At 40.7% G+C, this 24,433-nt stretch overlaps 1 long non-coding RNA gene across 6 annotated transcripts in view; it reads right to left on the bottom strand.

Annotated features, from left to right (window-relative positions):
- Nucleotides 1-14,285, bottom strand: part of LOC111098772 — a 62,507-nt gene extending 48,222 nt beyond the window's left edge. For all 6 annotated transcript variants that reach the window (XR_005369471.1, XR_005369472.1, XR_005369473.1 and 3 more), the window contains exon 1: nt 14,142-14,285. This is a non-coding gene — a long non-coding RNA (uncharacterized LOC111098772). The remainder of the gene's footprint in view (nt 1-14,141) is intronic.
- Nucleotides 14,286-24,433: the final 10,148 nt, after the last annotated feature.

Genomic DNA, 24,433 nt, shown 5'->3' on the forward strand with positions numbered 1-24,433 from the left:
ACAACCTCCTTCTTGAAACTATGTGTCTTAGGACAGTATGCCAAGGGTGAGAGAGCCAGGGCTCTAGTGGGGCTAGAAAGTCTCATGGCATCACCTGTACAGTCACTCAACCTCCCTGTGACCTCTCCCCTCTGTCCTTAGAAGGACTTCCTGTCTTTCTGTTTGGAGACCCTCTGGTCTTTTGGTAAGGAATGGATGTCCCCCCTTTAGCTGAAGGGACACATCTGACAGTATAGAGTGGAAAAATGCACCTAGATATTTGTTCCTCATTCATGTTTTTCAGCTTCACTCTTCACTCCAGCCTCCCACCAAGTCTGGTAGTTCAATTTCTTGGGTATTATGGAGTTTGGAAACACATACCAGTCTGACTCTCATCCCCCTTTTCCTGGGCCCTGGAGCTCACCTTCTCTGCTGAGCTAAGAGAGTGACCACTCATCATATTCCTTCCATCATTCCAAAATTTGATTTTATTGTTCTCCTTGTCCCTGTGATTTCAAATCCTCTTACTTTATTTCAGTTTTACTGGGTCTTCCAGAGGCAGCAGAGAGAAACATGAGTTCAATCTACTATTTTTTAAACAAAAATCTGCCCCAATTTTTAAATATAATTTTCACATGATTGTTAGGAAGTTTCTTAGTCAAATATAGCTTGTTTGTAAGTAATAACAATCCACTCAAGCCTACTTATGTAAAGAGAGGTTTCATGTATGAGCACAGGAATGTCTCACAGAATCCAAATACCTAAAAACCTTAGACTGGAATGGGGAACTAAAAGATCTTCCAGAATCAGGGTAGTTCATTGGCACTATAACTTTCTGGAGTTGCCCCTTTATTTTTACCTAAAATGGTCCTCTTCTCTTTTCTCTTTCCCCTTTCCTTTCTTCCCCCATCCACCTCTCCCTTCTTCCCTGTAAAAACTCCTTTTGGTTACTCATCAGCATAGGGTCTAAATGAGCTACAACATTGGCTCCTGATCTTCCAACTCTAGGAATTTCCATCAACTAACTCTAAAGTCTCAAACGAGGTAATCTGATTGGCCTAGGTCTTGAGTCACGTTTTCCCATATCTTATCAGCTAAGGGCAGGGAGTGATAGGCTACAAACTCAGTGACAGCTAGGGCCATTGGAAGGAGACATTTCTCCTGGACCCAAAGCACTAAGACTTATCTACTACATGCTGATTAAATAAGTAGTGGATATGACAGTGTTCTAGTATAACATAGATATTAAGCTTTTCCTCAAATAGTTCCAAATTTATGGAATATCTTCATCATTTGTAATTTCATTAAAATCTTTCACTCCTAAATAAGCTTAAAAGATACAAAAAAGAAAATGAAAGCTAGTAAGGTTAGCCAAGTGGCTCAGAGAAGCTACACATGGTGATGGAATCTCAAAGCATGAAGACTATGACTGCTATACAGAGACATTGAATGAGAAGGTAACAGAGGTGCAAGATTCTAGTTCAGAATCTACAACTCAATGACCAACACTCAGAGCAAGACTTGAAACTTCTTAATGTAGTTAGAACAATGTTAGAGTGAATAATTTAGAACCAAAGTACTAATGGATTAAAAATAGAAATAAAGTTCCATATGAAAAGAAACAGTTTTATTGAAAAGTAGATCTAAATCTCAGGGTAAGAAAATAAAATAAAAAAGAAGAGGTAAAAACCTATATAGAATTTAACTTCATTTTAGAGTTATTATGGCTTTGGCATATTATTTGTCCAAAGAATCACATTTCCAAGGATACTACATGATGATATTGCAATGACAGAAATGATTAGTTTGGAATATTAAATATAAAAATATAAAACTAGGGAAATAACTGTTGATTTAAAAACACTATTAGAACCAATTAATTTTTAAAAGGAAAAAAATCAAGAGGAATGTCATTCCCAAAACTTTGAGAACAAAAAACTTAGACACAGATTGTTCTTTAAATATTCTAAGCACACACAAGGAAGATATATTTCTCTGGCTTGGAAAGGTTTGCATTTTCTGCAGTTCACTGAACAGACAAAATGTCAAAGGGAAATCTCAGCTCTTCTTATCCATAGTTTATATTATAAAACATAAAAGAAGCTGTGAGCTTCTCTTAAAAAACAAAACAAAAGAAAACACCAGCACTTACAAAGCCCTCTTATTCTGTACTCATTCAACACCTGTGTAGTGTCTTTTTCCTCCTGGTTTAATGCATCATGATCCATGAAGCACATTTACACTTTGACAAGCTGGGCAGGAGGTACAAGCTCAATGCAAAGGAACTGGCTTGATAGGGTCAGAAGAGAGGTATGTGGTAGAGAGTGATCCATTCCTTCAAGAAACTACAAGAAGCGGCCCTTGCTCTTTGGTTGATTATGGGCCTCAGTGGAGGAGGCCAGAGAGAACACATGATTTCACCACTTCTAGATCCAACTACCTTAAAGAAGTTCTTTAATTGAAGGGCTCAAATAAATATCTCAAAACCATCCTATAAAGCCTAAATTCCTTTTCATTTTGTGTTGATTCTTCTATCCTAGGCTTGAGCTGGATGAGTAGAACATTTCTCTGCTCAAGGTTCTCCTGACTTCTTCCAGGGAAAAGAGTGAACTCCCACTGAAGAGCTGGAGTGGGGAGCAAATGGTGTGTTACATGATTCCAGCTCAGTTTCTCTATTTGCAAGGCTGAGATAATTTTTTTCCCCTACAAAATTGTCTCAAGGTAATCCTATCTCATCATCAAGAGAAGTCATTTCTGCCTACTAATTGGCTAGGTTAGTCGATGTTACAGAGCCACATCTACAAGCCAGATATGCTCCTCTGCTTATGCTGCTTTTCAATATCAAAGTCCCTTCATAGTTTAACTTTTATTAATTTATTTTAAAACAATTACCACTCTTTAGGAACATGTCTATTATGTAAAGAGAGAAACACCCAAGTTACTCTACAAACACATAATCCAAAAAATGCTCATTGAAGCTCAGCTTTGCTAGACTAGATGTGTTAGGATGGAAAGTAAAATGATTCCCAAACTTCTGGGTAATTGTGGAAGATACACTTTAAGGTTGCCCCTGTCAAAGAAAACAGTCAGACATTTGTCAAAGGCTGCAAGATAGATTTTATTAAGGCTATGGCAGTAGGGGACAGAGACCCCAGTATAAACTAATTCAACTCCACTGAAATAAAAAGGATGCCTTTTAATGCTGGGTGGGCCAGAGGGAAAGCACTGAAGGACACTAGGGGGAGGTCGGCCAATGTGATGAGGGGGCTATGGCGGCTAACTGCTTACTGAAGTCAGGCTCATTTCTTCCCAGGGAAAAGGGAAACAAACATCTCTCTCTTAATGATTACATTTCAGAGAGATGGCTCTCCAGGTCCTTGAGAAAGACATTTCTGGGTTGCAGAAGATACATCTCAAAGAGGTAGAGAAAGGATTTACAATTGCAAGCTTTCTAAAGTAAATGCTCTACAAAAAGGGAGATCAGGGACCTATAATCAGATTTTAGCTAAAAGAACAATATTTTCTTTTGGCAGCACTGAGCTTTTTCAGACAACTCTTTTAAGAGGACAGGTTTGTCATCCTAGGACATAGCCTTGAGCTGATAGAAGCTACGTTAGAGTTTGTTCAAATGTCTTAGTATGCATAGTGGATAAAGTCATTTGTACTGAGAGTTTGTCAGTTCTTACCTCCATAATTCCTACCTCCTGATATTCATATCTTTGTGTAATCTCCTCTCTTGGAATACAGGTGAAACCTATAAATTGCTTCTAATCTATTGATTCAACAAAGATGACAAAATGAACATGTCTACATTTATGTAATAACATTACATAAGATGGCAAAAACATCTTGTGAAGAGACTATCTGCTCACTTATCGGTCATGATGAAAGGAGACCCAAATGGAAGGAAACTAAGGATGGCCTCCAGCCAACAGTCAGTGAGAAAAAAGGCCCCCAGTCCCACAACCACAAGGAAATGAAATCTGTCAACCACTTCAATGGAACGAACCCTTTCCCAGTCAAACATTCAGATGAGATCGATTCCAGACAACACTTGGATTGTGCCCCTACAGAAAATGAATCAAAGTGTGCTCACATTCCTGGCACAGAAATTGTGAAATAATAAATAGATATATTTCTAAGCTAAATTTATGGTGATTTGTCATAGAGCAATAGATAGCTAATATAGTCCATGCTTCCAAAAGCATGTTTAGTTTAACTTTATTCTCATATTGGGCTCCTTAGGCAGTGGGGGAGGTTTCACATCTAAATCAGTTTGGGGAATGTTGCATTCTATACTCTCTGCCCCCTTAGAGAATCACTGTATTCTTTTTTTTTTTAATTAATTATTTTTTTTATTCATGATACACACATAGAGAGAGAGAGAGAGGCAGAGACACAGGCAGAGGGAGAAGCAGGCTCCATGCAGGGAGCCCGACATGGGACTCGATCCCGGGACTCCAGGATCATGCCCTGGGTCAAAGGCAGGCGCTAAACTGCTGAGCCACCCAGGGATCCCTGAATCACTGTATTCTGAAAAATGCAACAACAAAGAGATATCACTAAATCAGAGTTACCTGGATTTTTTTTCCATTATGGAGCTCAGCCTCATTTTGATTTTTTTTAAACTTCTAGTAATATCTTATAAAACTAATTTTCAAATTATCACACCACAAGGTAATGGTTGCAAAGAACAGTAACTTTCAAGCTAGGAAGCTCATCCCTTCAAGGGTACGATTAAGACCTGCAACAGGTACATGCCTATGGTAATTTTAAGGAAATCAATTTCCAGATTCCCACTTCCTTATATTGTGTTCCCCAAACTAACCGGCTGGACAATATTCATGGGGAGAAGCCTTCAATATTCCTTTTCCACTTTACAAAAGAAAGGTGTCCTTCCCATTCAAGCCCAGTAAAGCTCTAGATGACAGAGGGACAATTTGAAACACTGGTGTCTATGTTCAGAAAGTGAAAGACCATTAAACTAGGTATTAAATCCTTTCAGAACCCCAATTTTTCCTTTCTTTACTTTCACACTGCAGAAGTGCTTATGGGGTGAAGGAAATTGTTGTGGCCATCTTTGGAAATATAAAATGCCAGAAATGATCAAGTAATTCCTTAATGATGGTTTCCTCAAAGATTATTCGGGCAAAATAAAGGATGTCCTAAGGTTGGGCTAAGACATCCCATGGGGAAAGAGTAAAACTCAAAGCTCTGAGCTGCTTGCTGCAGCCTGCCTCAGCATGGCAGCAGGGCATGGGAAAAGAAAGAGGCTCTAAAAGCTCTAGAGTTCACACATACAGAGTTAATTCCCACAGCAAGTCAGGAGAGTGTTGAAGATGAGGGAGTCCTCTTCCATACCAAACATGCTCAAAAGACCTTTTCACAATTACTCAAAAGTAAGGGGAATTTTTACCCATATTTTAAAGATGCAGGAAACTGCACTTCAATGAGTTGCAAAACAAGGGCTTGAACTCAGATTTGGGGCTTCAGGTCCAGTGTGTTATTGTTGTTGTTGTTTTAAGAGAAAGGAAAAGAGTTTTGTTCGAGCTCAAGTTAGGGCAGCTGCCCCAGAAACACACTATAAGGAAGAAAGTGTTCCCTCGTCCAGTATGTTTTTAATACATCATCAAATGGGCTTTCCCCACTTATGACAGTGGGAAGGCAGCTAACCAACTCTTTTGTTTTGCCCCTTTAGGGCAATACTTTGATTCCTTTCAGGGAGACTTCACTTCTATAAAGGGATCTGAGGAGCCCTGAGCTCCCAGGGTGATTTAGTTGTACTTAAATCCCTGAATTGTAAGCCTGTTCAAGTTGAATTCTTAACCTTCTAGGCATAATGGCAAGCCATTTCCTAGCTCATGAGCTGTTTATAGAAAGATGGATGAGAGTCTGATGATCAGCAAGTACTTTTCTAATAAATAATGATATGGCTAAGAAATATTTTAGAGATTGAAAATACAATCTCATTTAAATGACGTGAATTACTATAGGAACTGAGACACACCAAATGACCTTACTATGACTTTGTCCATTCCTGAAGTATATAAAATAGTTACATAGGATATGGACTAGATAAGTAAAATACCCAAATGTCTCCTTGTCTGTGAATGAAATACACCCAGAAAGCACAATGACAAAGTAAATTATGATTTTTCCAAGAATTTATCTTAGAAGACTGAATATAAAGACATTAGCAATGTGCCTGTATAAACATTTCTCTTTGTATCCATCCTATTCCCTAAGGAAGTAGAGATAGCTTATGAAATGTTATTAAAAAGGTAAAATATAATAATCTTAAATAACTAAAATCAGTAGCAGGTAAAATATAAATAAAGAACCAAGGTCAAGAATGGCAAAGGTAGAATGCAGATAGGTAGATCCTACTGAGTTATTAAAGTTGAGTCACAAATTTGGCTCTGAGCTTCCTGGAGGCTAAGCAGCTAGATATTAATGGATAGACCAACAGATTTTGATATGTTATCAGTAGGAAAAATGTAATTTCCATTAGCCTTCTAATTCTTTAATAGTTCACACTAAATATTCTTTGCAGATAAAGTGTATACATGGAAACCTTTGTGCAAAATAAAGATTTTGCTAATTACAAAGAAACACAAAAAAGGTGTTTACAAAAGTGTTTCTCATTATGAAAATTGATGGACTCGAAAAACATGGTATGATAAAGAAGAGAGTTTCAAAGTGTTCCCAGGTTAATCAAGAAAAGTAACCAAAGGCCTGCTGCTTTGAAGGTTTAATCCAAGGTGCTTATCCCACCTCTTTGTTGAACAAATCTTGCAAAAAAGGCCTTCTCAGAAAATTTACAGCGTTTTCTGTGGGAGCTTGAAATGTCAGCAGAAGAGGCTTTCTGATGAAATTATGCTGGCATTACCATCCTAACAGTTGAGGTGGGGGTGAAGTGCACGATAGTAAAATCATTTCATTGCCTAATTTTTATGCTATACTACATAACAGCTTTTCTGGCAATGCTGATAGGTGTAACAACAAGAAAAAACAAAACAAGTAAATAAACCAAAGAAAGAAAGTAAAGCTTAACAAGGGCCAGAAGCACAGATCCTCAGTTCTGAGCAATTACCGGTGTTTCAGGATACATTTCAAAAAAGAAGGTAAAATTACAAGTCTCATGCAGATAAAGACACACACACACATTAAAGATTTTATTTAACTTGCTGTTAACAAAAACACCAGGCAGATGTTAAAACTGGCTTAAAGGAGAATCCAAAGAACAGACATATTTACCAGTCAGGAATACTGAATTGAATTAGTAAACGGACCTGTAAGTGTCTTTGCCACAAAGGAGAGAGCAGTCCCTCCACCAAACAGAATCCATTTGCGCATCCACAGACATGTATGATTCACCTTGCCATCAATTGTAAAATTGCCTAAAGGCAATTAGAGGCTATCACTGGACAACCCTAGGAAGATGTCTTTAAACAATGCATAGTCTACCTTTGGAGACACCTAGTCATCTTATTTGCTCAGTCTGAATTTCCTTACACAGGGAAGGAACATGACCTCCATCTTGGACAACCTGCTGGTACTAGCAGCACCCACCTTTGAGGCATTTCAAATCATCCGATGCTCCTTATCTCTTGGGATTCAATAAACAGAGCAGGGGCCCTCATCCTACCTAAAGTCAACAAGATAGAGGGTTCTTAGCAGAGTCCTACTGTTCTGTGGACAGTCCAATTTGCCCTAATAACAGATCTTCCAATGGTTGCCTTTAACCTAAGACTAAGGCATTTGATGAATGGATGAGATTAGTGAATGTCCATATTTCATCAACAGCAATAAAGCTGTCTTGCAAGAACTCATTACCTCAATGCCATGATTTCAAAATAATGCTTTAGCAATAACTTTATGTACTCAACAGAGAAATAAAATTCTTCAGAATTCCCTTTTGTTAGGTCTTTCTACGGGTGGCAGAGACACTACCTGTTCACCAAATTCATCTCCTCCTCCGGGCACACAGCTAGACTGTGTTCCCAGCTTCCTTTGTAGTTAGGTGTAGCCATATGGCTGCATTGTGGCCAAAGCAATATGGGTAGAAATGACTGCTCCACTTGTAGGCCTGTGCCTCCTCTGCACCCCTAGCTCTGCTGGCTGTATACAGAGACATCAGAGATACATTGGATGAAGGAGACCTATTATTTTAAAAGAAGCGTAGGTCCTAAATGACCATCTGCTTCTGGACTTTGTGTGAGTAAGAAATAAACATACAATGTATTAAGTGTTTGAGTTCAGCTGCAGTTAGCATTACCTTAACTAACAAATACACATTCCAAATTTCATTTGAATTTAAAATTTTAAAAATAGGTAATATATTCCTATTAAGTCCAAACAATATAAAAATGAAGATGAATATAAAAGATGCTCTCTTGTGTCATTTCTCCATACAATGCTCCATGCCCCATCCTCTCTGCCTTGAGTGACCTACTTTAATAGTTTCTTGGATATCTTGCCAGTGTTTTTTTATACATACAACACAAAAGTATATACCAATGATATATGTAAATATATTCTTTTCTTTCCTTCCAAGCCCAGAGGTAGCCTACTATCTAAACTGGTTTACATCTCGTTCCTGTCACATAACAAAATATCCTGATGACCTTTCTATTCTATTATACAAGAGCCTACTCATTCTTTTTTTATAGTTGCATAGTATTTCATTGGGTCGGCTATTATAGATTAATGACGGGCATCTAGTGATGGGCACCCGTCAACTCATCTTTGTGAAGGTAGGTAATACGATTGGAATAAAAAGACATGTAACTGAAAGAACTTTTCTTTTATTCACCAAAGACAACAATATAACTCACATAGGGAGTGTCAGATAACTGAAGTTGAATGGGATTGCTCTCATCACACCAGGTGAAGAGAAAGGCATGGCAGCCTCATCCAGCTGTCTGCCTCGTATTATCTGTGTCGATAGAGTATTAGACTGTGTATGTCCCCCCAGGGCCTCCCTCGCTTACTCCTTATAAAACACCATTTGTAACACCATTGTTAATCTTCACGTCCAAACCAATTTTTTTTAGCTTGTAGCACTCATTGTTGAAAGAACAAAAAAAGATACCAACTGTTTTTCCAACTAAAAAATCTGTAGCTCATGGCCTCCATTCTCACTTCTCTCTCTGCTTCTTGCCCTTTTTCTCTTGAATGTCTAAAACCAGACTCTCCATGCCCACTTTCCTACTTCTCCCAGACTCAAAGTCAAGGAGCCACTGTTGAGTGTCCTATACCAGAAAGGCAGGAGCCAAGTTTTACTGATTTTTTGTTCACAATGTCCCTCATACTAGGCAATGTAGAAGAGATATGGTTTGAATGCAGATCTGTGTGATTCCAAATGCTAAACTCTAAATACTCTCCTATCCTGTATAAATTAATTAATGAGGATGGTTCAGTATATAGATACTGTTCCCATACCAATGTTGCCCTCATCCTCACTAACAACAAAGCACACTGAAAATACATCAATCCCAGAAAAGGTTAGGAACTGGGCACTCTAGAGAAATTGTACATTTTCCGATGTGTAAAGATTCTTAGAGATTAATTTGTCCAACTGGTGCTTTTCACAGATGAAGAAATAGCATCAAAGATGATGTGTCTTGCTCAAGAGCACACACAGAATGAGCATCAGAGATTTGGTCTCCTGATGTCTATTGCTTTTTTCTTTATATTTCATGCCCCCCTTTCAAAACTTTGTATTATTATCCATGCTTTTAACTATTCTCAACTTAGCAAGTGAATTAATGGGCTGTTTTTGACCTGCCAGAGCAATCCCTGGTTTAAACAAGGCTGAAAGAAATCAGAAAAAAAGTGCTGATCCTTTATATCTGTGAGTACCAAAAGTTCTTGTGCTATTTTGAAAGTAATGTCGAGTTTCTCAGGTAGGAGTGGGAGTAAGTGAAGAGCAGCTGCCTCGGCTGGGATCTGGGCATGCTATTCCTTTTTACACCTTTCCCTGAGCATCTGGAATGCTGCTGATCCCAGATCTTCTGTGTCAGAATTACAAGGTATGTGAGTGCTTCCCCAAGGGAGAAAAGGAGACAAAAACATACCCATTCTCTTATGTTATTTGATGCTCAGCCAGATTTTTCCACTTCAGTATAAATTTAGTATCTTACCCACAGGGTTGACCTTTGCAGACTTAATTTATGACTTGTCTGAAAGCTTACTCAATCCATATCATTTCAAATCATGCCTTAAGAAAAGCAGTGCCAGACTAAAAGTTGTTTGGCTGTTTCATCCTTAGGAAAGGGGAACAGTCCACGTCTTGTCTTGTGCTTTTGAGGTTCATATTCAGTTTCCTCTATTAGCCTGGGGACCACTGTATTTAGGGCCTAACTGGTTCATGATAAACAGAGGTGGGAACAGTGATTTTCTGTCCAAGGAAATACCCTCTCTCCAGTCCTCAAACTTTGGAACAATATTCTCACCTACCTCTGACCACACGATCCAGAACTGGACCAATAATTCTATCTCATTCTTTTGGCATTCCTCACAAATGAACATATAATCCAGATCTGAACAACAGGGGGCATCCTTTAAGATTTCCTCTTGGCTGGAATTAGCAAAATACTTCCTTCCTTCCTTCCTTCCTTCCTTCCTTCCTTCCTTCCTTCCTTCCTTCCTTCCTTCCTTCCTTCCTGCTGGTGAGCTATAAAAATACGCTCTCAGGGCTCCCAGTGTCTTTCCAGGTGTAGTAAATCTCAGGATAATGATGAGAGCAGAACATGGACTTTCAGGCTCCACATTCTGAAGGCTCTGAAGTAGCCCTGGTACTTGAAGTTCCTCTTTTGTGAGCCAAACTGATCATTTTCCAGGAAACTTTTTGCTTAGCTTATGTTGGATTTCTGTAAAATAAAGAGTCCTGACTAAATACTAAACTCCCAGGAGTTTGTTTTATAAACTAGGTTGTCAATTTAAAAATTTATGCTAAGAAATATAACTGCCAAATGGATTGGAATAATACTATAGGTTAGCTCTTCCCTGGAGGACAGCTTATGTGGGAAACCAAATGATGATGAAAAGGTTGCTTCAAAAGAACAATATCAGGATAAAAGGAGTAGGACAATCTCAAGGGGCCCTTTCCACATCCCATGGCACTTTGGGGACATAATGCCTGTTAAGTGGAGCAGAACAATTTAGCTAGCTAAACAGGGCCCCAGTCCTTTGCATAATGCTTAGAGGCACACTGACAAATTCTTCTTTTCAACTTTACACTTTAAGATTTCTTATCACTTGCCAAGTGATTTTGATCACTTCGTCAGATATCATGGAGTTTTATACCTCAATGACTTTGCTCAGTCCTTGCTTCCTAACTCCCACCCCAAGCAAAACCTGTACTGCCACCTCTTTTCTCTCTTCTGATTGTAGGAATCCTCCTAATCTCCAGGATTTGATAGAACACATGAGTTCCTTCGAGACATTCCCATTTTTGCCTAAATCAGTTTAATCCCGCCTTCTCCTGCATTTTCCTTTAGAAGCAAACTGCACTCATTTTGTGGGGCTACAAGCTATGTATGTTCAGTGTCTTCCTCTAGGTTATGGGTTCTCTGAGGACAGGGATTCAATCTTACCCATTCTTTCTGATCCTCACTTTTTAACATAATCCATTGCAAACAGTAGATGCATAAAACATGTTAAATGTTACATATCTTAGCATGAATTCCTGCAGATTGCTTGATTGGTTTTAGTTACAGGATGTTACATTGTGTAGGACATTCTGAGTAACACTTGGCAGAAAATAAACCTAAATTAGAAGACTTTGGGGTGAGGACCTCAGAAGTAGCCTTGACCAACCAAATGAAAGGAAAGGCAAGAAGACCACTGAGGCTTAAAGACAACTGCTCCTAGGGTCATGAGCATCCCTGGGACTTTCTGTCTTGTGTCTCCACATACAGTTGCAGAGTAACTTCTTCCTCACTCTGAGGAATGTGGGTGCTGACAATCTTAGATTCACTTCCTGTCAATGTCAGCTACCTAACAAGGACCTGAAATTGCCCAGCTTGAGATGAAACATCCTTAAGAAGTATATGGGATTATGTGGTAGATTGGGGCATTAGCCCCTCCTCTTTACTTCTCCTTGAATCTTTATTTTTGTCTTTGTGAAGTTCTCCTCACAAAAGACAGACTACATTTCTCACTTTTCGTGAGATGTTTGGATGAGGTGAAGACGGCAGTGTGCGGATTCTGAGCCCAGGCCTTAGGAGGTCTCTTTAATTTCCATCTGTGCCCTTGCTTTTTAGCTGCTCCATGGAAAGGACATTCCCAGGCCAGTCTCTGAAGTCCCCAGAGACACATGGCACATAGCCACCTAGCCAATCCAGATTATTTGTGCTGTTCCCTGCTGACTCCACTGCATGAGTGATCTCAGCCAAGATCAGAGCCACTCAGCTGAGCCCTGCCTCAGCCAGCCAACACCTAAGTGTTCCCCAGATCCTAGAAGAATACGTAATTACTGCTTTAAGCCACTGAATTATTAACCTAGATTTTTTTTAATGGTGTGTCAATAGCTAATTGATACAAACCAAATCTCAATTTTACAACTTTCCAGATATGTGACCCTGGCCAAGATGCCTAACCATCCAGATTTCATTCTCTACCTCTGCAAAATGGAGATAGTACCTGTACCCATATCACAGAATTGTTGTGAGAATAAGATAAGTTAAAATGTAAAGTGTCTGGCATAAGGAAAAATTATAAATTTTTTAAAAATTATATTACAGTTTCACATGCCCAGCCACAAACTGTAGTGAGAGAGGTGGGAAGGCTCTTAGAGATTGGCTTGTAAAAAAGGGGTTGAGGGTCTGTAAGAAGAAAGTAGTTCCCATTTAATGAGATGGTTAGATATGATAGAAGAAGCATTGCCCAGAAGACATGGCTACTGATTCCATGTTATGATGAGAGGCACGTAGGGCAGAAAATACAAGAAGAATGTGCCCAGGACCTTGTTGTTCTTTCCCGAATTGGTTTCATTGCTAAACTCTGAATCACAGGAGATGGTTACAGATACCTAGCACAGAGCAGGCCGCTTGAGGGTATGCTGTCTCTTCTATTTACTAGGCATTCAATCTTTGGGATTATTACATTAGCTTTACTTAAATTCTCTGCATACTGGAGAGTGAAAACACCACTTGAGTGAAAACATCTCCCAGCATGGTTCCAGAAATTAAGTGAGATCGTGTATGTGAAACAAGTGCTCTGGCACATGACATAGAGTGGGCACTCTGTAAGTGGGGCCTCTTGGTTGTCGCTATTATTCCTGGCTCCTTCTGTGATGTGCTGTTTCTCATTAGCTTCCATTACAAGAGGAGAGCCCCCCTGACTCGGCCTCTTCCCTTTCTGGAATTCTCTCCACTGGCTGCAGCCTAAAGCACATCCTATTAAGATCATGTGTGTGAAGTCTGAACATGAGCAAGGTGCATCCATCCTGGTGCGGTTAATGCTGAACACGTACACGTCCCTAGTTTTTCAAAGGTGACAGGCTTAGAAAAAAAAACAAACTTGTGATATCTGATCTGGAAACCCTTTTTACTGCAAAATCTGAATTGCAAAGTTGTTATTAAAAACCGCAAATGATCAGCAGCAGTAAATGTGTGATATGAACCGCCTCTCCGCCTCTTCTTGTCCCCTTGGCTGACACTCCCAACTGACCCCAGGGACCGGTGAGCAGCCCGCTGAGCTGGGCTGTATAGTAGCCGGTGCCCAGGAACGCACGTTGGTCGCCAACAGACCTGGGCAGGGAATCACTCCTTGTTCCCCTTATTTCAGGAAATAAAGAACAACCCCAATTAATTTCCCAGCCCAAGAAAGACAGAAGAACAACCAGCAGTTTTCCTCGGGCAACACGAAGAAGGGGAGAAGCCTGATGAGACCCAGCCGAGCTCGCAGGGTCACAATCATGGGCTGACGCAGGGCATCGGCTCCCCCTTAGCCCCGGGTGGCAGCACCGGGGCACAGCTGCCACCGTGCCGGAGGAAGATGTGGCGGGCTTCAGCAAAGCTGGCCTTCTCACATGAAGAGCACCTGCCCTTTGTCACACCACAGGCTGCTGCTGGGATGCGTGAGGAAGCGAAGAGGAGTGGAGCCGGCGAATGCAAGGATTTGCCCCTAGGAGGCCAAGGACAAAGAAGACCTACCAGGTTTCTAGCGTGGCGTTAAGTCAGCTGCCAGTCATGATTACAGATGTAGTCCTGGGGTACATGAACAATTTTCATCCTGGCATGTGTATGTGTGAACATGTGGTGCGTTAGGGTGAGTAAAGGGGGGAGGAGAGGTTGTAAGCGGAGCACGGTGGGCTAGAATGTTCTAACACGTTGCTGAACGTCAGGAGAGTGGGATCGCGTGCACTTGTCCTGGTGCTTGGCTGTTAGCTCATCGGCGGAGGCGGGAAGAAGTCGGCAGGCTCGAGCCCCTCAGGGGGTCCACGGAAATGCCACCGTCCTTGCTACCTTTAGGGGGAAATGGTGAACGCCACGCTGGGTAGGGCTGCAGTGAACAAAGGGGACACTAGTCAGCCCGGACCGAGGGCCTGGCGCCCGGCGTGTGTGCCTGTGGCTTTGCATGGAACGCATGATCAATGGCTGTTTTCAAAAGATCTTGATTTTAGGTAAATTTACTTTCCCATCGTGAGGGCCATGCTACCAGAAAGACAAATTAATTTAACGTGAGTGACTTGCTGCTCCCTTATGAATTACTTTCCAATTGTTTTTAATAGCATCTCTTTATCTCCAGCCCAAGGAACCACAGTTGACCTTTAACAGCCTCTCTTATAAATGAACCCAACTGCAGTTCAGCTTTTCCACTTCCAGATCTTTATCTCCTGGCACCTTGAAGCCGGGCTCATCTGAATGCAGGTCCAGCTGTCTCTCTAATGGTATCTCTCCATTAATTAAACACTCGGTGCTTAACAGCTTGCACGCCAGCAGCTGTAAAGGATGACAAGGCAGTTCTCCTTTAATCTACAAATATTTGTTTTCTTTTCGGGGGATTGGTTGGGGAAAGATTAAGTATATAGGAGGATAACCGGCTCCCGGAGAATGTGCTTGTTGTGGAAGTCTCCTGCCGAGGCACATCGGGTGCCGTTAGTAAGCACGAAGGCTGGCTCCTAATCCCTGCAATCATAAATTATAAAGTACTGTTTAAAACAAGCCTCTTCCTCCATCTGGGCTGAGGAATGGGCCTGTGTTTCCTGAGTATTGTAATGCGTGCATGCGAATGAGTTTACTGAGAGGAGTGAACATAACTCACCTAGAGTCGGACTCTCATATTTATGGGATCCTGTCTGCCTGGGAGCCGGGTCACAGCTTGTGTATTCTTATCCTGCCACAGCGCATGATGGGACCCTCCTCAGTCCATTTACATTTCTCTTTGTTTCTCAGACTCATTCATCACTGAACGGTATAGAAAGTGCCCTAGAATAACAACATGACAGGTTGAAAGTTGGACATAGCATGAGCTTTTCAAAAATGTTCTTTTAAATACAGAAACAGTATGTGTGTGGTGGCATATTAAAAAAAAGTACTTACAAGCAAAACTAAAGGAATAAAAGGATTATATTGCAAACACCTAGAGACTGAAGAGTTAATGCCTGGGTATGTATCTTTCTGGATCATTTAAAAATTTTTTTAAATTTATTTATTCACGAGAGAGGCAGAGACACAAGCAGAGGGAGAAGCAGGCACCCTGTGAAGGGCCCGATGTGGGACTCGGTCCCAGGACCCCGGGATCACACCCCGAGCTGAAGGCAAATGCTCAACCACTCAGCCACCCAGCCATCCCCATTTTTAGATTTTTACATGTCCTTGGGGATATATAAAATTTTGTTTTGAAATCTGCTCTATAGTTAAAGTCTATTTTTCCACTTCAGTATATTTTTATCTCATGTACCCAACCGTATTCACATTTTAAAAATTGTCTCAAAAATGTCCTTTAAATCAAGCTTGTCCAAACTGGCATCCAATCCAGAAACACACATTGCCTTTAATTGTTATGTGTCTTAGGTTTCTTTCAATCTAGACCGGTTTATCTTCTCATGCACTAATGTTCGAGAGAGTGTGGGTTGTCCAGGCCAAGTTCCCATGGGCTTGGTTTAGGTTCCTTGAAAGCAGAGCCTGAGATAAACTTTTGTGCAAGTCATTTCTAGAAGGGGACTTCATGAAGAAGTGAGGGAGCAGAAAGACAAAAAGGAAGAAGGGAATGCTAGTAGGGGCATGTGTTACTGATACTATAACTGTAAGGAATGGGATTCGATTCTGCTAGGGCTGCTGAGAAGCACCCAGATGCCTCTCGGATTGCCCACCTGAGAAATAAGAGTCTGAAGTACTTATCTGTCAAGTCTTGGGACAGAGGACATTAAGTCCCCTCTGCTTCCAGGTGTGCTTATGCGGGCCTGTCAGAGAAGGTCCTGGGCAACAATGCAGAGAGGCTCACCAAACACCTGTCCCCTCTAGCTGCAACCAGAGGTGGGCCAAGGGAATGTGATGTGGGCACAGGAGCTATACAGCCCATGTTATGTTTTCAAGAGATTAGGTCACCAAACTTTTACTGAGCACCAGACACTGCTAAGTGCTGATAAAATAAGTCTGCCCTTAAGTTTAACAAGTTTCATAAAATAAAATACTGTGGTGATATGGAAGAGTTTTTTATGGAGTATGGTGTTGAGTCAGTGGAGAAAGTGGTTGACTCTTTCAGGGTGGTGAGGGATGAGGTAAAAGTAGAGAGTAAAATTTTCATTAATGCACTGATGCTTGATTTGGGTTTTGAGACAACTAGTGGAGAGGAATGTTTTCTAGGTTGAATTATATTGGGAGCAAAGGTTGTAAGCATGAAAATGAAACATGACTGGGAAACTGAAAATCATTCAGTAAAACTAGTAAGTGGGTATAAAGGGGTAAAGCCAGATATGGAAAAAGAGGAAGGGACAGATCATGGAGACTGTAGGTTAGACCAGATAATTGTCTACATCACTGAGCTGACATGGAACATTCCTGGCAGGAACACAGAATACTCAAACGTGTTCAAAATTCTGAGTTTGGGAATATACAAAATCAATATTAAAAAAAAAAAAAAAAAAAAAAAAAAAACCCGGGCAGCCCCAGCAGCTCAGCGGTTTAGAGCCGCCTTCAGCCCAGGGCCTGATCCTGGAGACCTGGGATCGAGTCCCACATCAGGCTCTCTGCATGGAGCCTGCTTCTCCCTCTGCCTGTGTCTCTGCCTCTCTCTCTCTCTCTCTCTCTCATGAATAAATAAATAAAATCTTCAAAAAAAATAAAAAATTTTTAAAAAGCCCAAGAAACCTTTCTAGAAAGGCAATTCCAGTGAGTAGTTACAATTTAGTGATGACTCTAATCATATAAGCATATCTTTCATGTGACTTATACAATGCAGCTGTGTATGTAACTTCTTTTGGGGACATGGAATTGCATTAGTTAGTAAATGTGCGGAAAAGAAGCAATTTAAGAGGAGGACTGATGAAACAGTAGGACAGGGGCGCCCAGGCCTGTGTGTGCAGGACTTGAGTCCTTCATCTCTGCTATATCGTTCCTTATCTCAGTGGTAAGGGTCTCACTCAGGTCTTCCACTCTTTTCTCAAGCCCAGTGAACATCCTTTCAATCATTGCTTTAAATTCTCTATCAGGCATATTCCTATGTCTGTTTCACTCAGATCTCTGGCTGTGGCCTTGTCCTCTTTCATTTAGGAAAAATTCCTCTGTCTCCTCATTCTGTCTGCCTCTCTGTGTCTGTTTCTGTGTGTTAAGAGAGTCAGCTCTGCCTTCTGCTCTTGAAAGCAGTGACTCTATGAAGAGGAGGTCCTGGTGTGCCCTGCAGTGCCGTGTCCCCTGTTCACCAAGACCTGGCACCTCAGCAGACTCTCCTGTGTGTGCTGCTTATGCCCTGCAGTTGTGTCTGAGTCACTGTTCCTTTCAGGACCGTTGTCTGCACAGACTCTGCCTGCTAAGGGCTGTGCCTGCTGTCTGTGGTGTTGCTGGGACCCAGGCAGGCCAGCTCTGAGGGGCAAGCCTGCTGGGAAAATGGGAGTGGGGCCATGATCTTAGCAAAATTTGCTCTGGGCCACTGGTCCTAGGACATCCCCAAGCACTGTGGCAGCCTGGGAGGGGGCGAATGCCAGGTAGGGTGGTGGGGTGGCGGGGTAGGGGTGGGGGCTGCAAGTCTGGGTGCTGTGCAACAGCCAGTCATCCAGGGGCCAGATGATGAGTCCTGCTTGCAGCTTTAACAATATTTGCCCTGAGCTCTGGGCGGAGGCTACCAGGGTCTGTGCAGCCCTGCCCCCTGCCGGTAACTCCGTGTTTCTGCTGTGGTGTGGACCAGAGAAATGGTGCTCGCCAGCCCCACTGTTTTCAAAGCAGTCGGGGAACATGCTCTGAAATCAATACGAATAGATCTGTCTCCCATTTGCCCCTGGTGTTATGTAAACTGTCATTTTTATGTTGTCTCTCTGCGCAGGCAGTGTGCAGCAGCTGATAGGCATGAGTGGAAGCAGACCTCAGGAAAGTTAGAGACAGAAATAGTGGGGTCCAAGCTAGCTGTGCTGCTCCTGATGGCCCAGTTATAGAGATTTATGTCAAGTCCTGTCAAGAGGGACTAGAGGCCCAGATTCATGGAGCTGTTTCTATGAGGGAACGTGAGGCAAGAACAGTAGCAGAGTTACTTTGGTACCCAGGTGCTAAAGACCTTCCTGCCTTGGGGAGAAGGACATTCTTCTACTTCCTCGGGAATGTGGGGGCCGTATTAGCTCTCTGAAAATCAGGAGACTGCTCCCTTAATGGAGTTACTAGGCATAACTCCATTAAGGAGCTACTAGGCTACTAGGCATAGCAAGCCTGCCTAGGAATACAGCATCTTCAAGCACCTTTGCAGGTAGTAGTTACAAAGGAGGAGGCTAGACCCAGGCAACATGACAGATGCTGCAACATAACTTGACTGGAACTGACCACTGGTATGTAGGTACTTTAGGGTGATCCCACGGAGATTCCTCAAAATAATTAAGCCAGACTTCATAGTGGACTGCATAAGTAGATGGGAGTTAGTGTCATTGAAATTATTATTAACACAGATATTTTGAGTCCCATTTGTTTCCACATATGGGTAAGTTCTGTAAGATTTGGCTTGCAATAATGCTAGATTCAGGAGTATACCTGGTTGGGTCTTGTGGTTCAGTACCCTTAGCCTGTACCTGAAAGCCTTTCTCTTACATGTGCTTGTGGCCATACCTTCCTAATGTGTATTATTTTTATGGATTACACCATAAAGGTTAGATATCCCTCAAACATGAGATATAATCATGGTAAGAGTCAGTTCCTTTGCTCTTGCTCGCCCTTTTGGTTGGCTTATCTCCGTGCAAGTATTGATTACTGCAAAGGGAAGAGGCTGTATATTCAACCCCTTTTGCCAAAGTGAGAAGATTTATCTGAGCAGAAATAATAGGAGGTGGCAAGAAGAGGGGAAATATGGCCAGGAATCAGCTACATTCAATGAGACAGTGATGTCTGGAGGAGTCAGTGACAAAAAAGAGAAAAATCAGAGCAGTGTCACTCTGTAGAGCGGGGCCAGCAGCACCTCCAGGTGATATATGATGATACAGGCTGCTGAATGCTACCTTCCTAACTGGGCTACGTCAGGCTCTCATGAACAAGCAGATTTATTGTATTGTCATTGGTACATCATCAAGCAGAGAGGTTGCAAGGAATTGTGGGTAATAGGCTTTGTTGGTGGGGTTTTTTTTTTTTCCTGGTTAAAGCCAACAACCTTCCTCCTTTATCTCAGCAAGCAGGAAGCTCAGAGACCAAGCAAATTGGAATTTATACATACATCGATTATGTCCCTATCCTTCTACATTGTGCTATAGTGTGTATCTGACTTTTGTTGTCACAAAAATAATGTAATAAAAGTATCACAAACTATAGTCATATATAATGTGTGAAGACTAAGCTTTATCTTCTGTCTTGGTATTCCTACATTTTTACAAATAACCTGTCAATATTTATAATATTTTAAATAATTATGAGCTAATAAAATGTACCTGGGGTTTCTTTTTTGAGGAGCCACTTATGACATGGATGGATGCTAAATAAAATAACTCAGGGAAAGATTAGTGCTGTATGTACTCATGTATCTGTGGAATCTAAGAACAAACAAAACCAAGTATGGAGAACAGACTGGTGGCTGGCAAATGAGCAGAGAAGGGGAGGGCAAAAGCAAAATGGGTAAAGAGGGTCAAAAAATACAAACTTCCAGTTATAAATAAATCCTGGGCATATGCTATACAGAATGGTAACTACAGTTAAAATATTGTATTGTATATTTGAAAGTTACTAAGAGATCTTTAAGATCTCATCATAAGAAAAGGTCTCATCATAAGAAAAAAAAATGTAACCACACATGGTGCCAGATGTTAAAACTACACATGGTGCCAGATGTTAACTAGACTTATTGTAGGGATCATTTTGCAACATATACAAATATCAAATCATTCTGTTGTAAGCCCTAAACTAATATAACACTATATATCAATTTACAACAATTAAAAATACAGAGGGAGGGAGCTTGTTGAGATAGGGTGGGAGGTATGTTCATGTAGGCTGTTGGTGGTAAAGTCACTTGGGACACTGTTTTGGGAGGCAGTTTAGATACCTAGCAAAATTAAATATATGAAATGTCCTTTGATCCTGCAATTTAACTACTAGGGAAGTTTCCCTACAGATATACCCATACAAATGTGCGAAGATGGATGGAAGAGTAATCACAAAAGCACCCTTTAGAGGTAAAAAATTGGAAGTGATCTAAGTGTTGGTCAATAAGGGATCTGATTAAACAAATCATAGGGTAACTTCATGATGAAATACTACGCAGTATTAGAATGAGTATTGTGTATTGAAAAAGCCAGCTGTAGAGCAATGTGTGGAGCAATACGATTCCATCAGAAAAACATACACATGTATGTATGTGTATATGCTTAGAACATTTCTGCAAAGGAATAAAAACTCTGAAAAATCATCCTTCTGAAAAATGTGCCTGAGAGGCCAAAGTTAGATACTATAGTACAAGATTAAAAAAAAAAAAAAAACACTATATATATATACACACACATATATATCACCATCTTTTACTAATAAAAATTTTAAACACGCTCAAAAGTAAACAAAAGGAATATAATAAACTTTCAGGATTTTTGTGAACACAGCCTGCCTCAAAATAGGTGGGGGACCCAAAAGACTAATCAAGGAAAATCCCCGAAGTGTTATCCCTACATTTACACATCCATTCTCAGTGAGGTTTTCCTCTTCCTTCTCTCTTTCAGTATGATTTCTAGCAACTGCAAAGTATGTCAAGAAGGGGAGAACATAAACTGAATAAATGTGGTTTTGTGGAATTAAAAAAAGCATCTAGAAATGGCAGAAAAATATCCTGTTGACAGTCATCAACTAAGAGGAACGCAGTATTTACTTTCTACTACTGTTTATGACTGTATTTCTGTATGAGGCTACTGACAATGCTGGTTTGAACAAATTCATGGCTATTTCAACAACAGTGAACTCCCAAGAAGTTGGAGGTTGGAGTCATTGATTTTCTTCCTGTGTAAAGTTTGAAGGTGAGGAGAACCAGTTTGTTTCAGAGAAGTGTCTTCAGTTCTTAGTAGGAATTTGAGCTGAGAGACCACCACATCCTGAGATGTCACCCACTATTTGTTATTACTTGTAAAGAAAATCTGTGCAGGAAGCCTATATGTAACTGGTTAAACTGAACTTTTCTGATTAAATGTCCATTTTATTAAACTGGCCACTTTCTATTCCATAGGCATTTTCAAGCACTTTCTATGTATCAGGCCCTGCCAGACACTAGGATTATAAAGATGAAAGTGCATATTCTTAGAATTCATAATCTAGTTGAAGAAATAAATATAGAACACACAAGTTATAATACAGCAAGTTAACTGCAATGAAGTAAGTAGATTCAAAGTATAGTCACCAGGAAACACACACACAGTGACATTTATAAGAGGAAACCACCTGCCCCCTTCAGCTTCTGAGCAGCTGAAAGGTTTAGAGATCATTCTAAAGCTTTTGTGAGGATGAACTGTATAATGCTGTAAAACAACAAGCTAATGGTGGGGACAACAGTCTTGGGGGAACATAAACCATGAAAGAGGTTTGTGACTGTCCATTTATGAAATGCATCCTGTTTTCATTCTTGAGAAGTTCCCTGTTTCTCCAATTCACACTGCAATAAAAATCAGGGTCCTCAATCATTTTTTCCAAATCTGTTCATTGAGAACAAATTTTCCTTCTGCATATTGTACAAGAAACAAACAAACAGGATTGGGAGGAGGAGGATGAGGCCTACGACAGAGGGGCAGGGCACAGGGAGCACCCGGAGCCAATCCCAGAGTCCAGGAGGCCGAGCAGGTGAGGTCACTCTTTCCTGCCATCACTGGGGGAGGTGATTCCCAGTGTATGCAGTATCTGCTGTTTACTGAATAAACTTTTTTCCACATTAAAAAAAAGGATTGTTTATAAAAATTTTTAGGAAATTGTGAAGCAAAAGTTAGTAGGTATCAATAAATAAACAAGAAAGCTCTTGACACTCTTAAAGACAATTAGATTTTTCTTTTCTATTCTAGCATCTTCCACACTTGTCAATTCCATTTATTTTTGAATCATTCTTTTTTTATTTTTTTAAAGATAGATTTATTTATTTATTTATTTATTTATTTATTTATTTATTTATTTATTTATGATAGACACAGAGAGAGAGAGGCAGAGACACAGGCAGAGGAAGAAGCAGGCTCCATGCAGGGAGCCCGATGTGGGGCTCCATCCTGGGACTCCAGGATCACTCCCTGGGCCAAAGGCAGGCGCCAAACCGCTGAGCCACCCAGGGATCCCCAATTCCATTTATTTTTAATTATACCACAACGAGTGAACCAAACCACATGGAAAAAGAGCAGATCTACTTATGTTACTTACATATTGAAAGATCCAGCAGATTAAACTGAACAGAATAAATGTGTATATTTTTGTTATTTTTGTTTGTCTGTCTGCTTTATCTATTTTAAAAGATTTATTTGTGAGAGAGAAATCACGAGCAGAGAAGTGAGGGAAAAGCAGGCATCCCCTGAGCAGGGAGCCAGATGCAGGCCCATCCTAGGACCCTGAGATCATGACCAGAGGGGAAGGCAGACACTTAACCAACTGAGCCACCCAGGCGCCCCTGTCAGCCTATTTTAACAAGCACTACCCAGATTTACTTTAGCATAAAGGGAAAGCAAAAGGAATATGATAGGTAAATCTAGGATTATGTTTAACTAAAATAATAGAATTAAAAATAAAGAGCCCAAAAGTTGTAGACAGTGGTACAGCAGTCCCCCCTTATCCACAGTTTTAGTTAACCATGGTCAGCCACGGTCTGGAAGCAGATGACCCTCCTCCTAACACATCATCATCGGGGGCAGCAGCAGCCTAACGCTACGTCACAATGCCTACATGATTGATCTCACTTTGTCTCAGCACACTGGCATTTTATCATCACATCGTCACAAAAAGGAGCGTGAAAAACAGTATAAGATTTTGAGAGATACCAGTCACATAAAACTTTTATTAGAGTATATCGTTATGATTGTTCTATTTTGTTATTAGTTATCCTTGTCAATCTCTTGTCACGCCTAATTTATCAATGCAACTGTACCATAGGTATTGGATGTCCAGGAAAATACATGGCCTCTCCAGGGTTTGGTACTATCTATGGTTTCAGGTATCGCTGGGGGTCTTGAAATAGGTCTCCCAGGAATAAGGTAGCATTACAAATAAAGCTACTGCAACTTTTTTTGTTGTTCTGTAGTTTGATATTTAGGGCCCTCTAGAATGTAAACTCTTAATTTCCAGAAGGTTTGTGAGTTCTCCCCATGTAGGGTTTGCATATGCACTAGGACGAAATCAGGAAGGACATTCAAATTCACATTGAATGTCTCTTGTGCTATTGGCCATGGCTGAGCACCCCTCTCCCCCAGCATCTTCATTTTTGTTTTTTTTATAGCACCTTGCTATTGATACGTTTTATCTTCTGTCTTTACTGCCAGAACAGATTGGCCAAATTAAAAGAATTCCATTTATTTTTCAAGACTGATGTGTCTAAAATATGGCCTTCACAAACAAATGAGTTTTAGGGGAAGAGTGAGTGAATGCCTAGACCCGAACTTCTCCCTCTCAAGCTTATCTGGGTGGTTATATTCTTAAGCAGGAGACAAAAAATGTAGTTAGATAAACTGATTTACTAATGAATTATTTTTTCTGTTCTAGCAAATATCTTGTAAATAAGGATGTCCTGATTAGTTTTATTCTGGCAAATAAGCTCTGTTTGATATAAGAAAGAGGGAGATGGGTTTTAGCAAAGAAAAAAGGAATTGATAAAATAA

This window comes from Canis lupus, chromosome 14, assembly GCF_011100685.1.
Source record: "Canis lupus familiaris isolate Mischka breed German Shepherd chromosome 14, alternate assembly UU_Cfam_GSD_1.0, whole genome shotgun sequence".
Taxonomy (NCBI): domain Eukaryota; kingdom Metazoa; phylum Chordata; class Mammalia; order Carnivora; family Canidae; genus Canis; species Canis lupus.